The 13,042-nt window shown below is 33.2% G+C and overlaps 1 protein-coding gene across 5 annotated transcripts in view; it reads left to right on the top strand.

Moving 5' to 3' along the window:
• Tbc1d5 (TBC1 domain family member 5) overlaps positions 1-13,042 on the top strand; it is a 501,737-nt gene that overhangs the window by 197,810 nt on the left and 290,885 nt on the right. Inside the window, exon 1 of one of the 5 annotated variants that reach the window (XM_077796239.1) lies at positions 2,149-2,161. The exons of the other annotated variants lie outside the window; for them this stretch is intronic. The gene's annotated coding sequence lies outside the window, so the exon portion shown is untranslated. Of the gene's footprint in view, positions 1-2,148; positions 2,162-13,042 lie in introns of those variants that run through there. 5 annotated transcript variants of the gene reach the window in all.

The raw sequence follows: 13,042 nt of genomic DNA, 5'->3' as shown, positions 1-13,042 counted from the left end.
ATAAATACTAGACAAAGAGTTAAAATAGAGTGTAATCATCAAGTGACTGGGTGAGTGATGCAGATTCTCAGGAAAGACTTTTGAGAAAGCGATGCTCTGGCTAGATGTGAATGACAGACAAGGAGCAGCCAGGTGTGTAAAGATGCTGTTTGTGTGTATGGTGGGGGGATATATTTTAGTATATATCCTTTGACTTGACAGTAGGCATTTAATAAGAGTTGTAGTATCTTCAGAATTTGTTTTTATGTTGTGGTCCTACATATCAGTTGGTTTATGTTCTCTCATTCTTAACAGCAGTTTAATGAAGTACTTTTTACTTAACTACTTTTTACTTAACTTGAGATAAAAGGATGCCCTGAAATTTTCCATTTACCTAAAGCTCATTTGTTTCCATGTGGTCCATTTTTTACTATGCTACTCGTATTACGGTAGTGACAGTGTATGCATTCTAGTGACACCTTTTCTTTGACCCATTGAGTATGCACATGTGTGCACCCACACATATGAACATACATACATAGGAGTTTTATTTGGGGTGAGCAGGCCATGTAATCATTATTTTCCCTCTGCTGATGTAATGGAGAATTTGTTCCTTTAGGGCATATTAGAACAATGTGTTTAATGCTCTTCAATTTAATTTGCTAGTATCACAATTAATACAATTAGGGTCACTTGAAATGAAACTATTAACAAATTGACTAATTTACTTTAACAATGTCAATGTGTTCTCACAATTACATTTGCTTTAATTAGTGTACAAGCTATTATTTAATAGCATATTTCACATAGGAAAATGTAATACTCCATGTTTCTTTCTTTATAAAAGAAAGAAACTTTTAATGGATTCTGATTTTGTGGAAGAGCTGCTAGTTATAAACCGATGGGGGAGAAAGTAGAAAGTTAGACAGCAAAGCTTTCAAAAATGTAAAACATTTCTTGGTATTTACAAATACATATCATATTTATCATTGTGTAAGTAGTATTTGAAACTTTTAGTGGTAGTTAGAAAAAGGAGCATAGATCCTGAAAATTTTCAATTGTGTTCAGTTTTATCTTGTTTTGACTTAATACTGCAGTAATATTCCTACTTATTGCAGTAGTTATTCCTAATATTCCTAATATTAGATCATTTCTAATTGCTTGTCTTGATGGAGGTGTATGTAGTGATTGTAGACTATTTAAAAAATGTAGGAAGCAAAAGTAAATTGATTATCAAATGAGTTTTTGTTTTATCTTTTAATATGAGTATTCCTGACCTAAGAAGTACCTCTATTAGCCAGTGAAAACACTCCAGGACATAGTGAGAAAGTTTTTCCACTCCTGTGATCACTTTCACCCAGCCTGCTTTTGCTGTGATCAGAAACCTAGGAGGAATACATGATTACAGTGCTACTTGTATATGTGTAAAGTAAGCAGAAGTAGATGAATTGCCAACCAAGCCATGCTTAATAAAATCTGCTTTTCTTTTTAAACACAGAAAGAATTATTATCATGTAATGAAGTTGGTGATTTTGTGTGGAAGGGAAATGAATGCAATCCAGATAAGATAAAATTTAAAAATTGTAGATGGGCATGGTGATGCATGCCTGTAATCCCAGCAGTTTGGGAGGCTGAGGCAAGAGGATGGTGAGTTTAAAGCCAGTCTCAGTAAAAAGCTAGGCACTAAGTAACTCAGTGAGACCCAGTCTCTAAATAAAATACAAAATAGGGCTGGGGATGTGGCTCAGTGGTCCAGTGTCCCCAAGTTCAATCCCTGGTAGAAAAAAACAAAGTGAATCTTTGTGCCTAATTTGATTGATTTTAATAAGTTTCTGTTACTTTTATATTCTTTCCTTTTTAGGCATTGGTCATAAGTATTGGTCAATGACAAATAAAATTGCAAATAACAAAAAGCAGGCATAAGTAATTAGGCAATAAATATTTAAATGTTAACTGCAAGAAGTTTAATCTACAGACTTTATAAATTAGTTTTATCTTTCATTTCAGGAAGACTCAGGAATAAATTTACTTTTTCAACACTTGTGAATGTTTATGCAACAGTTCCACACTGTATTTATTGTTTATTCCAGATTCTAAGTTCGGTTTACCTAGTTGCACATTGATGAGTCAAGATATATTTATTACTGGAAGAACAATCTACTGAACAACTGCAGGAAATTAGGTAATTCTTTAAATAGCACTTTGATTTTAGCCTCAGTAAAGTACCACTTAGTTAGTTGTTATATGTACTACAATAAACATTCTCATTTGTTCCTTAATTGACTTTCATTGTACTTGATTTCAAAATTTCTCTTTAATTTAAAAATGATATATCTAATGACTTCTAAACACCATTGTTAGACTAATAGAATAAATTGAATCTGATTCTATAAATAACCCATCTTTAAAACATAAAATATATACAATAGAGACATTGATTCATTTTATTAAGAATGTCACATGTAAGAAGTTAATTGGCTTTCTTCCAAAACTGGCTTACGTAGTCTTTATTCTTAATGCTTTGTCTTGTGAGTTAGAAATCACCTAAATGTTCTTTTTTTTTTTTAAATAAAATGCCCTTAAAGTGCTTGATGCATTTTAGGACTGAGGATTGATTCAGTTCATGTCAGTGTTAACAGCATTTCAGAAATATCTTCCCTAGCCTATAGAGCAGCCCTTTTTTGCTGCATTAATTGAAGTTTAAAAGAAAGCTCATGAAGGCCTTAACATCTTGTTTTACACATTTGTTCAATCACTTTTCACTGTAACTAGACAAGATTTTCTCTTTGAAAAATCTAACATCCTCCTAGAATAGCTATCACAACATCAAAGGAGAACAAAATTGGAGAACTGACCTTAACTGACTTCAGAATAGAGAGCCTAGAAATAGATGCACACAGTCAATGTATTTTTTTTGTAGTTGTAGATGGACAGTATGCCTTTATTTTATTTATTTTTATGTCTAGTTAGTTGATTTTGAAAAAGATCAAAGACAATGTATTGGAGAAAGGATAAGCTTCAGAACAATTGGACGCTGGAACATTTGGGCATTCACATGCACATATGCTTATGCAAAAATGAAATTTAAAATAGAAAAGTTATGTCAATAGATTATAAATCTAAATGTAAACTGAAGAATGATAAACTCTTGAGAAGATGACATGAGAGAAAATGTTAGGAGACCATGGATTTGATGATAACTTTTGAGATTAGGAAAAAAAAATTCCCCAAAACATGGTGTGCATGAAAGAAACGAAAGGTAAGTTGGACTTCACTGACATTAAAACCTTTTTTTAACAAAGCTGTTATTAAGAGTATGAACAGACAAGTCGTAGAGTGGGAGAAAACATTTTTAGAACATATCTGATAAAATAATAATACGCAAATAATATAAAGGACTCCTAAAACTAAACCTTAAGAAAACAATATAGTTTAAAAATTGGGTAAAGATATGGAAAGAAGCCTCATTAATGTTATATAGATATAGATTGCAGATAAAGATACATATTTCTAGAAAATTGCAGATTAAAACAGTAAAGGGGCTGGGGTTGTGGCTCAGTGGTAGAGCGCTTGCCTAACATGTGTGAGGCCCTGGGTTCGATCCTCAGCACCACATACCATAAAGTTAAAAATCTATTGATAACTAAAAAATATTTTAAAAAAACCCCACTACACACCTATTAGAAATTCTAAGATTCAAAACATTGACAACACAAATGCAGGCAAGAATGTATTGCAACACCATTGTTGTGAGAATGCCATGTAACACCAATGTGTTGAGATTACCTCTTATTTTCTTAAACCAGTTTAGGCCGTTTGTATATTTCTAGGAATCTGTCCATTTCATCTACATGATCAAATTCCTTGGTTTTTGATTGCTCTAAACATTTTATATAATTCTTTTTATTTCTCTAAAGTCTGTAGTAAAGTCTTCATATTTATTGCTGATTTTAGTAATTTGATTTTTTTTCCTTATGTCTAGTTAAAGGTTTGTCAAATTCCTCATCTTTTTTTCCCTTATATTATTCTGTTTTATCTCTGCTGTAATCTTTTCCTTGATCTTTTTTCTGTCTACTCTGTAGATTGGATAATCTTAATTGATTAATGTTCAAATTTGTTGATTCCTCTTATACTCAAATTTGTTGTTGAACTCATCTAGAGAAATTTTATTTCAGCTATTATACTCCTGATTTTTTGGGTCTCTTTCTGTATCTTTTATTGGTATTTTCTATTTGTTGAGACTGTTCTACTTGTGTTGTTCAGTTCTTTGCCCATGGTTTTCTCTAGTTTGAACATATTTGTGACAGTTAATTTTATTGTCCTCCCCGACCCCCAATAAAACTAATGCCTGGGTTTCCTCAAGGCCATTTACTGTTCATTTTATTTTTTTCTATGCATTTTTGACTATGCGTTATTTCTTTATGTACTCCTTATTTATTCTTTTGAAAACTGTGTATTTTGAGGATTATAATGTGGCTCCCCTGGAAATCAGATTCTACTCTCTCCTCTGGGTTTGCTATTAATTTTGGTTTTTGAGTAATTGTTGTTTTAGCTACTTTTGTAATCTGGGTTTGCAAACTCTTTTTGTCAAGTGTGAACATTGTAGTCTGTTCTATTAGCTTACTGGTCATCTAATGCTTTGATAGAATTTTCATAAATGCCTGAAGCAAAAAAAAAAAAAAAAAAAAACTCCCTTCAGTAGCTCCTAGTTGAGGCAGGCACTCATTCACTGCTTAGACCAGACTTTTACAACACAGTTTTGACTTAACTTTCACTTCCTGTTTGCCTTGAGCCAGAGTTGTATGTTCATAGCTTTTTCAGGCCTTTTTTGGGCAGGAATCCAGCACAGGGTATGAGTGTGATGCTCACAATTCCTTGTTGACATGGAAGCTTTTAAAAGTCTTCATTTCCCAGCATTCTCCTTTCACAACCCCTTCCTTCCAAGGTGATTTCCTTTGTCTATTGCTTGTCTGATCCTTATTTCTAGTCCTAGTCTGCTGAGGTCAGTACTTTTTGGACTTGCAGTGCTTTCAGGAAACACCAGTAGGGAAGCTTCAGCTCTGAAAACACTCTGAGTTGGGCAAAACACATACACTGCATCACCGTCCTTTGATAATAAGATGTGTATAGCTGTCTCTGGCACCATGAGTATGAGCTGGCCTCATCATGCTGCCTTACACCCAGGGGTTGGAGAATGCTGTGGGGGCAAATTAAAATGTCACAGTGTGTGGTCACCTCAGAACAGCACCTTCTGTCTTTACTAATCTTTCCTATGTAAGTGTAGACTAGATCTTTAGAGTTCTACAGTAGTTGATTCTGATAGTTTTGACCAATTTATTAGTCATTTTAGTGGACAGCAGAACCTTGGAGTTCCCTGCTTTGTCATTTGGGTGTTACTCCTACTGATAAACTGATTTTTTAAGAAAAAGACTTTTAAAATTACACTTAAAAAACAAAAACAAAAACCTTGGGGCTAGTGTTGTGGCCCAGTGGTAGAGTGCCTGCCTAGCACGTACGAGGTGCTAGGTTTGATCCTCAGCACTGCATAAAAATAAATAAATAAAATAAAGGTATTGTGTCCATCTACAACCAATAAATAAATAAATAAATAAATAAAAAATAACTCTTACCTTTTGAAATAATTGAATATAAAGAGCAGAAAAACTGACAGTAACGTTTTCAGACATATGTATAGAGGTTTCCCAAGTCTCAGTACCTTAAAAACAAACAAAAATCAAACATACTTCTTCAGCACCAAAAGCACTTAGTAAATCCCAAATACATGTTTTTCTTTCCCTTCATTATTAAAAGGTGGTAAGGATAATATAACACTTTAATAAAATTGCTCAGTGTTGATGTTGTATTCTCTAATATAAATTTCATTTCTTAATGTTGATCACATTTCTGTTAAGTAATTTGGTATTATTCAAAGACACTTTAAAAATATAAGGGACTGAATATATTACTGTCTTTGATATTGTTAAGAAGATACAGATTTTGAGGTATGTCTTGGGGGCAATGGCTCCTTTTTTTTCTTCCTCATTTCTCATGGAAGTATACACACCTTATTCTTGGGCCCTGGAAGTTCACTGAAGAGAGGGCAGGTTTAGCCTAGCAGAGTTTTTATATCAGGTACAAGTTACCTCAGAGCGATTTTGATGATGGTCATTATTTAAACCCAGGGTTCAAAACTGTCAGTTTTCAAGTTTCTGATTATTTTATTCCTGAAGTTTTGTTTTTACCCACATCGTAGAAACTGTTTCGTTATTTTTTAATAAAATCTTAATCATAAGGTATCTTATGATGTTTATGATATCAGGAATGTGACCTGTTTTATTGTGAGAAACAATACTGCACATGATTTTGTGTTAAAGTAGTATTGCATGTCATTTTCTGTTCAATGTTTTTGAGGATAAACCATGAAATATTCACAATTTAGGAATGGATAGAAGACCCTTTGGTGGGATTCTTTGATTGCTTTATATCCAGTGAATGATGGTATAGATGAGATCTTAATGAAGCATTTTTTTAATCAGTTGTCTAGTGGTTTTCACAAGCTTTTGAAGATAAAATTATGATTTTTTCTTAACATATTTAGGCTCCTGTATTTAATATAGCTAATGTGATTTTATCTTAAAAATATTATTTTGTGGTAAAAACTAATCTATAGACTGCATTTTAGTCATTGAAGATTAAATCATTTATTGCGTTTGCCAGGCATGATATTTTAAGTTCTTTATAGACATTTCATTGATTGCATGTTAAAATTAGCATCATAAGTAACTTAGTAAGAAGAAAAAATAAATCTTGGTCTTGTTAATAAAATTCACACAACAATCCAGTAAATATTTGACATGTTTCTCTACCATCTACTTTTTTTTTATCCTTGGTACTAGGGATTGAACCCAAGGACACTTATCCACTGAGCCACATCCCGGGGGTGGAGGTGGGGCTCCCTCTTTTCTTTTTTTTTCCTTTTAGTTTTTATTTTTCTTTTGAGTTAGGGTCTTGCTAAGTTGTTCTATTTGAACTTGTGATCCTCCTGCTTCATCTTCCCAAACCCTGGGATTGCAGGCGTGTGCCACTCCACCCTGCTCTACCATCTACATTTAATGATTTGATAAATACTAACACTGCTAATACTTACACAATTGTATAACTTTTATAATTGTTTGCATATGCATCAAGACCTATTTTCACATTAAATTTTAAAACTTAATAAAGTTTGCTTATAACATGACAAAATCAAGCAGAAAGGTTGGTTGTGACTCCTTCATGTAAATGTAAAGTTTTGCTCCAGCCAGCAGTAACTGATTTGAGCCTTTTGATGTTATTGTCAAGGCAAATATAAGTAGGTTTCATTTAAACCTCCTATATAGTTTAATTTATAGAAGTGATTGGGATCGAAAATTTAGAGCCTACCAGGAATTTTTGGGAAAAGGACGGTGGAGGGGTTTGGGTTCTCTAAGGAATTCTATATAATTCATTTTTAAAAAGTATAATTACTATAAGGTATATCTAATTTTACAGATGCTGTTAAACCTTTCTGCAAAGACCAAGAGTTGCTATTCTATGAACATCTAGGCAAGGGACTAAGTTAGTTCAGATGCCAGGTTTGAGAGGAAGTGATGAAAATACCAAGCAGCATTTACAGACTTTGTAATTTCTTGCCATTTAAACACGAATGCACATACACACAGAGAGAGAGATTAGGTGTATATTTATGCACAATCTGGCCTTTTAACAAAGAAAAATAAGCCTATATTTAGGCTGCCACTGATACAAACAAAACAGCTGAGACTTTAATGAACACCATACTGAGGGCATGTAGGACATAAGGCGAATTAAGCAGGTTACACACTGCACATCTTCTGTTTAGTTATAGGAGATCTCCCCAATTCTGACAGTTAGTTGTTCTGACAAGGCAAGCAGATAGACAGAAACAGAAGGAGATCATTTGTATCAATTTGAGAAACAGAGCAAGTAATGAAACAAAATAGCCACACCAAATAGTCTTTTATTTTAAAATTCTTTTCTCTAGATAGATATAGGCTGTGAAACAAATGTTTCTTTTATTTTGTTTGCAAATAAAGACCATGCATTTTTTTTTTTTTTTTTAAGGAAAGACTTTCTGGACACTCAAACGAATTTTAATCTTGATAACTTGCCAGCTTTTTAAAAACACTGTATATAGAGTTTTCTTTCATGAAAAACCTTTACAAAGTATAGCAGTTCAGCTTTGAAAACTTGAATACATCAATAATGACAAAAAGCTCCAGAATGAGCCAACATTTGTTTTTTAAAATAATATTTCTTGATAAATTGCATACACAAAGTGTTGTAGGATTATTTTAATTTCTCAGTTGCTAATGAACATCTCTATTTACTGTTATAGATAAAATGTCTTATTATTAATCGCTTTATTTAAAAATGACTTTAAGAAGTTCTTTTAAAAATATGCATTAAAGATACCTATCACAGTGAATATTTAAATGTTGCCTTTGATGTATGTAACAAATATCCAAATATATTACTTATGTTTAGTTTTTGGATAATTTTCTTCAAAAGCAAGCCTTTTTCGGCTCTCAGGCAATGTGCTCTGAAGGTATGTAGTTAAGAATCATTTTCTTTCTTTCTTTTTTTCATTTTTTTTAGATGTTAATGAACCTTTATTTTATTCATTTATTTATATGTAGTGCTGAGAATCCAACACAGTGCCTCACACATGCTAGGCAAGTGCTCTGCCACTTGAGCTACAACCCCAGCCCAAGAAATGATTTTCTTTATATCCTAAGTTATAAATAAGATGAATTACTTGTCAAAAAAGGGAATATTGAAATATTTTAATGTCATAATATTTTGAAGGTCACAGTATATGTATTCTCATAATTATGAAAAATGACAGTGTTAATTTTTCTGAACAAACTGTTTTGTGAAAAATTTTAATTTTTAAATATTTTCGTATACATGCCATGCCTTATTTCCATAAGATTAGAGTCATAATTTGATTAGTCTCAAATTAGCTTTTCTTTTTTGATTTCTGGAAAAAATAATTTTTTTTCTAGTCTGCTTATGAAATACTGTTAAAAGTGTGTCATTAAACTCTTGCAATTTTAATATTACTTTCTGAATGGAGGCTGGGGTTGAAGCTCAGTGGTAGATCACTTGCTTAGCATGTATGTGGCACTGGGTTTGATCCCTGGCACCACATAAAAATAAAAACAAAGTCTGAAGATGTTTTCAAATGGTATGTACCAGCTCATTGACTAAAATGAGCAGTGTTGGCTGATTACATGTGTTACATACCAAATGATGATATTTTGTGCTGTTTAAAAGTAGTATGTTAGTTAATTTTGTTTGCATAACAAACCTTCCCTAAATTCAGTAATATAAAATATTAAGCACCTATTATGACCCCTGGTAAAGTGGGTAACCTGGGCAATTGTCTTACTATTGGCTGGGTTTGTTTATGTGTCTGGAGAATGGTTGACTGTTGAGTGAAGAGGTAGTGACTGAGCCACATTTCTCATCCTTCCCCAGGCCAGCCACCATGAATTTACATAATAGTATCAGTACTCTATGTGAGCAAACATAAGTTGCAGGTCTTCAACTTTGTATTGTCACATTGTCATATTTGCTCTATTTTTTGGACACAGCGAATATCAAAGATAGCCGGAGTCAAGAGCTAGAAAAATTGTATTTCTGGGTACTGGTAGTAAACAATCCTACAATAATTGTATGTCAAAAAGTCTATTTGTGCTCCGAGTGCTGAAGCCCAGGAGGAAAGGTGCTTATTCTGCTTTCGGTGGTGCAGGGCCTGGTTTCAGCTGTATGATGAAGTGTGGAAAACAGTCCCTGTTCCTGCCTGGCATACATAAAGAGCTTTAGGTGCTGCTGAGTCAGGGAAAACACCAGGTGTCTGTGTGTGTAGGGAACAGGGGCCATATAGTCTCTGAGGATGTGGCCATTATATTTCTCCCAGGAAGAGTGGGAACTCCTTAATGAGGCTCAAAGATACCTGTACCATGATGAAATGCTGCAGAACTTTGCACATTTATCCTCACTAGGTTGTTGTCATGGAGCTGTAGATGAGGAAGCTCCCTCTGAGCAAGGTGTATTTGTAGGAATATCCACTCAGAAGCCCTGTGAGATGTGCAGCTCACCTTTGGAAGACATTCTGTATCTGACTGAGTACAGTGGAACACATCCTGAGCATGAGTTTGGTAGAGCTTTACCAGCACCAATAGCAGCTGCTGAGAGCAAATCATTCCAGAAGTGAGCAGAGGCCTTTCTTTCTGAAGAGCATTGGAATTCACATAGCAGAGAGGACCTTCATAAACAGGGAGGATGGGAATGACTTTACTGCAGATTCATATCTTTTTCAGCAAAAATCCCTCACAATGTTTGGAAGCCACATGGGTATACACAGGATAAGGAGGCCATTCAAAGGGGACAAAATGATTATGGTTGCAGATTATGTGAGAAAGACTTTTGCCACTAATATGTTTTTTCAGCACCAAAAAATCAATACTGGGGAAAGGCCTTATTTTAGGTCCAATCCTAACTTATTAAATATCAGTGAAATCACACTGGAGAAAAGCCTTACAAGTGTAGTAGATGTGGGAAAGCCTTCAGTCTCAAATATAATGTTGTTGAGCAACAGAAAATTTCCTGGAGAAAGGCCTTATGAATGCACCTAATGTGGGAAAGCCTTCATTAGAAAGTTCTACCTTATTCTGCACCAGAAAATCTGCAATGAAGGATTCTTTATGAAAAGATCTGACCTCATGGAACACCAGAGAATTTCCAGGCTAAGGCCTTTTGAATACAATCATTGTAGGAAGGCTTTTTAAACACAGTTTTACCTTATTGGTCACCAGAAAATCCATACTGGAGAAAGGCCTTATGAGTACAGTGCAGTCAGTGTGGGAAATTCTTTGTTATATTCTACACTTAATAGGCATCAGAAAGTTCACACTGGAGAAAAGCCTTATTGTTGTATTGAATGTGGGAATTTTTTTTATGTTTTACTCCATACTTACTATTCATCAGAGAATACACACTGGAGAAAGGCCTTATGAGTGCAACAAATGTGGGAAATTCTTTATGAACAGCTCCCCACTTATTATTCATCAGAAAGTTCTCACCAGGGAAAAACTTTATGAATGCAGTGAATGTAGGAAATTCTTTAGGCACAACTAAAATCAAGTTAGACACCAGAGAAATCACATTGGAGAAAAGTCTGAGTGCACCAAATGTGGGAAAGGTTTTAGCTAAAATTCCCATCTCATTCAGCATCAATAAGTTCACACTAGACAAAGAAATTATGACTGCAGTAAATGTGGGAAATTCTTCATGGCCGGTTCCACACTTGTTAGTCATCAGAGAGTTCACCCTGGAGAAAAGCCTCATGAGTGCAGTGAATGTCTGAAAGTCTTTAGATACAACTTGAGCCTCATTAAACATAGGAGAATTCACTGGAGATAGCATTGAGTGCAGTGAATTTGGGAAGGTCTTAAACCAAAACTTCTACCTCATTCAGCACCAAAAAGTTCACAATCAGAAATATGCTCTGATTTATCATTGGGAACTATTTTTTTAAAAAAATATAAAATGCCAATAACAAAATTTATCATCATTACAGTGTTATTGTGTACAATTTAGTAAATGTTCACGTTGTGCTATGAATGTCTAGAAGTCTTTTCATCTTACAAGATGAAAACTACACCCTTTTAACAACTCATTTTCTAGTACACACAGCCCCTGACAATCACAACTCTGAACTTCATTAGTACTCTCTATAAGGAAAATTATTTTTATCTTATTTTGTACTTCACTTATGTCTTCAAAATGATTAGAATTCCCTTTTTAAAGCTGAATAAAATCCCATTATAGATTTATAACATGATTTTATGTGTATAACATCTGTACATTAAAAATGTCTACTTGTAGTAGCATTAAAAAGAATTAAATGCTTAGAAACATTTAACAAAAAAGACATTGAAAAGTATAGAAATTACTGTCAAACATTAAGACAGATTATAAATGAGTCATTTCATGTTCATGGATTAGAATTCTCTGTATTATTTCAATGACATTATCCCTTGTTGAAAGGAGATAGAAAACCACATGATATGTGTTCAGAATAGGATTAATTTGGCCATTAATACCATTAATTTGTTAGATACTAAACTAAAACATAAATAAACATGATAAATATTTTATAAGATTGGTTAAAAAGATGGCATGACTGGAGAACACAAGAGAGACAACTGAAAAAGACAATTGACTTCAAAATTTATGGAAAAAAACTAAAATTGCAAATACAAGGTGACTGGTGAAAAATATAGGTTTCCTGTATTTCCCAAATTACCAGCTTAAAAATATTTACAAAATGACTTACGTTATATTCTTTAGATAAGGTCTTTTATCAAGTTTAGTATAATTTCCAGCAAGTTTCTAGAAAGATCCTTTGAACTTGGAAAATAGTAAAATTCATTTAGAAATTATAAACTGGCTAAGATGATGATAGTATTGTGAACATTTTCATTAATACAGATTTGAAAACTTAAGGTGAAATGGATACGTTTCTATAAGGAAAAGAATTGTTAATATTGATTCAAGAAATCCCTTACATTTAAAGTAAAGTATTAAGTATTCAAAGACTGGAGTATGTGTACTGGTTTCTAGGTCACATTTTACTAATCAAAAACTACGATACATGAACCATTATGTAGGCATATACATATGTTTATAAAGATGTGTACATATACATATAACACACAATATATGGAAATAGTTTCTTTATGAGAAAAGTTTGTCATTTGACAAAGTGAGTTTTGTAAAGGACAAACAACTATATATAAAGTTAGAGCTGAGATAATATAAAAGAAGAAATAAGTCTGTGGTCTTTTAACAAAGAAAAACAATAGTAAGAAAATGTCACAGAATTGAAAAATAGGGAATTTATATTACATGGCTAATATAACCCTCATAGTTGTATCAAAGAACTTATGAGAAAGATAATTCTTGCCCATAAATATAGGTGCAAGGAACATTTTAG

This window comes from Urocitellus parryii, chromosome 3, assembly GCF_045843805.1.
Source record: "Urocitellus parryii isolate mUroPar1 chromosome 3, mUroPar1.hap1, whole genome shotgun sequence".
Taxonomy (NCBI): Eukaryota; Metazoa; Chordata; class Mammalia; order Rodentia; family Sciuridae; genus Urocitellus; species Urocitellus parryii.
Note: the sequence above shows the minus strand (reverse complement) of the source record. Positions and strands in the feature narration are given on the sequence as shown.